This window comes from Dendrobium catenatum, unplaced genomic scaffold (genome assembly GCF_001605985.2).
Source record: "Dendrobium catenatum unplaced genomic scaffold, ASM160598v2 original_scaffold_61322, whole genome shotgun sequence".
Lineage (NCBI taxonomy): Eukaryota > Viridiplantae > Streptophyta > Magnoliopsida > Asparagales > Orchidaceae > Dendrobium > Dendrobium catenatum.
The window spans coordinates 975467-979080 of NW_021379772.1; positions in this window are offsets into that span (position 1 = coordinate 975467).

Sequence of the window (3614 nt, forward strand, 5' to 3'; positions counted from 1 at the left end):
TGATTTCATTTGAGTGAAATTAAAATCTATCATCATCTTGGTTCAAGCTTACACTCAATTCATTATTGATTGTTGCAAATGAGCCATGCTTATACATGCTCACTTGTACTTGAGTTATGACTTGTTAATATACAAATCATGATTTCATTTTCAAGTTTCATGTCACCCTTCATGAAGTTCAACTTATATGCTCATTTGCATGAAATTGCTTAAACCATACTCCTTATGGTCTAATTGGTAATTTCAATTTATTGTTATTTGGATTTGAATTCAATGTCCTCAATTAGCTCATTTAATGTCAATATTCAAACTCAAGTCCAAGTTCAAAACATTGGAGCCTTGCTTCATGTTCAAATTCATCACATGTTCAAAGTCATTTTATTAAAATCCATTTGAGCCTAAGATGATTTCTTTATCATCCAAAGTTAGTGTTTGAAACAAGTTTGAGTTCATTTTTTTAGATTCAAGTTTCTTATTAATCATTTAAATTTGGAATATGTTTCAAGTTGTCCAAAATCAAGTCCACTGCTGTCAAAAAATGAGTCCATCGTTGTCAAAAAAAAAATGTCAAAGTCCTTGTCTTTTTTAGACAAAATTTCGGCAGCCTCCTAGCGTCTCCCCCGTTTAGGGGAAAAACCAAGAGGCAACCTTCCCCTCGACGCTACGTGAGCGCTTTAGGTAGGTGTCAAAAATGACACCGCGGTCACATATTTTATTTTTATCCCCGCCCGCTACATGAGCGTTTAAGGGTTTTTTTGTTTGTTATAAGAAGAAAACACATGTTAGAAAAACATAGATTTCCCCCCTCTGCACCACGCGGGCGTTCGGGGGTACTTATATAAAAAACTAAAATAAAAACACATTTTTTTATATCCCCTTCGTCGCAAGCATCGCACTGGTTTCCCACCCTACAACGCTACGTGAGCGCCTCGGGGGTTTGCCGGTTCGTTGCAAGCGTCGAGAAAAGAACCATCTCATTTTTTTTCTCTTTTTTTTTCTTCTTTTTTTTTGCTTCTCTTTTTTTTTTCTGAAATCTCTCTTTTTTTCTTTTTTTTTTGAAAATCTCTTTTGCCTCTCTTCTCTTTTTTTTTTTTTGAAAGTTTCTTCTCTTCCCACTTTCTTTCTCTCTTCTTTTTTTTGCAAAGCTTTCTTTTTTTTTTTGACACTTACACACAATGATACAGATAACAATGCTTATAATACAAATTAATGAGGTTGATAACAGTAATTCACAGTACGTTAATTATACTACTAAACAGAATTGATAATAATAACAGGGGATAGGGATAAAATAAAATAGAACGCAAGACGAAGAAGTACTATTTGGATGAAGTTTTTGTGATGGATTCTTAAAATGGTTGAGATATGGCTGAAATCTGTATTGGATTTTGGGATGTGAAAGCTGCTGCTTGAATGGGGTCTTTTTGGAATGAGAAACAAAAAAAATCTAAATGGGCTAGTTTGAAGGGCTGTTTTAGGTAAGGCTTTGGGCTGATTTTTGTAGAGTGCAGTGGGCCTTAAAGATGGACTTAAGAGGTGAAATTTGTGGTGAAGTTAAAGTAGAAGTGAGCTGCATTGTGCTAGTGGAAAGAAGGAAGTTGGGTGGCTGATTTGGGCTTGGTTAAGAGGTTGTTGTTGGGCCTTTTGGTTTGCTATAATGAGAGTGATGGACTTTGCAAACAGTTGAATGGAATGGGTTGCAATAGAAAAATGGGTGGTCTTTTAGTTTGATGAGGCCTGTATTGCTGAAGTGGATTTAAGCTTTGGAAGTGGGACCTATTTGTAGCAGGTTTTAGAGGGCTCATGTAGGTCTAGGTTCAATATAGAAGCTCTCCGATATTGGAGTTCAATGAAAGATTGGCCCAGTTAAAAAAAGAAAGATTTGAGGACAACAAGAAAAAAAGAAATAAAATAAAATAAAAACAATACAGCCACGTGTACACCTCCTCAATTATTTAGCGGGCCTTTCATAAATCAGATGATTTATGCTTCTCCATGCAACACAAATATTTTGTGGAATAGGAAAAAAAAAAACTTCCAGGTGCAGTATAAATATCCAGTAAAAAAAAAACTTGATATAAGTAGGCAAGATATGCCAAACTGCTTTTTTCAAAAGTACTGAATCAAAACTTTTGTCAGCATTGGAAAGTTTCTATACTCCAGGATCAATGTCAGACACAATTCCAATCACATCAAATGCATTACCACTGGAGATGGTACTTTTTATAATCCCTCTGAGATCAGCCCTGCTATTATAAATCACTTTCAAAAGCTCTTCAATACTGCTCAACCGGCCATCCCATCTTCTTGGGAGATACCCATTCATCTAAAGCTTACTGATGATCAATCTCAGCGCCTAATATCTCCTATTTCCGTGGATGAGATTAGAAATGTCATTTTCTCTTCTCCCAACTGTTCTGCACCTGGACCTGATGGTTACACCTTTGAATTCTATAAATCCACGTGGAACATTATTGGCAAACAAGTTTGTGAGGCGGTTTGGAATTTCTTCTCCACTGGATCCATGCCTAAACATGCTAAAGCTACTGCGCTTGCTTTAATTCCTAAGAGGCCTCATGCTCATGATATTTCTGACTTTAGGCCTATCTCTCTTTGCAACACTTTCTACAAGATTATTGCTAAAATCCTAGCGAATAGGATGAAGGATGTCATGCCTTCCATTATTCATCCTAGCCAATCTGGTTTTGTTATGGAGCGTATTATTTCTAACAACATCTTACTGGCAGACGAGCTTCTCAAAGATTTCAACTCCAATGCAAAGCAACAGTTTTTTCTGTGCAAAGTTTGACATACATAAGGCCTTTGATACGGTCTCAAGGGAATTCTTGCTTGGTCGTATGCTTGCTAAAGGTTTCCCTCCTCAATTTGTCACTTGGATTCAGGGCTGCATTACTGATGTTCACTTCTCAATTATTATCAATGGGGCTCTTGAAGGTTATTTCAATTCCGCCTCTGGATTAAGACAAGGCTGCCCTCTATCACCCTATCTGTTTTGCCTTGTCATGGACTGCCTCTCTTCTTTCTTTGAGGAAGCCACCCTGACTAATTCTATTCAGGGTATGACGGTTGGTAGCCTTACGATTTCTCACCTTCTCTATGCTGACGATCTTCTAGTTTTTGCCAAGGCCTCTCATGATAATGCCATTGCTCTTAAAAATCTGTTGGATAATTTTGGCAAAGTTTCTGGATTGGTTGTTAACAGCAACAAGAGCACCATCCTTTTTTCCAAAAATGTGGCTGATGAGCATCCTATCTGCACTACCCTTAACATTCAACCCTCCACCAACCCAATCAAATATCTGGGTATTCCCATCTTTCACAAAAGATTAAAAAATGTTGACTTCCAGCCGCTGATATGTAGAATCAGGACTTCTTTGGAAGGATGGAAAGCTAGAAACCTTTCTCTTGCTGGCCGATTACAATTTTTAAAATACACTGTTTGCAATATTCTGGCTTACTGGGTGAGAGGGACCATCATTCCTAAAACATGTGTTAAAACTATAAATAGTCTTTGCTCCAAATTCTTATTTTTTGGTGATGTTGATAAAAAAGGCCTGCACATGGTTTCGTGGAAGGGGACCTGTATGCCCAAA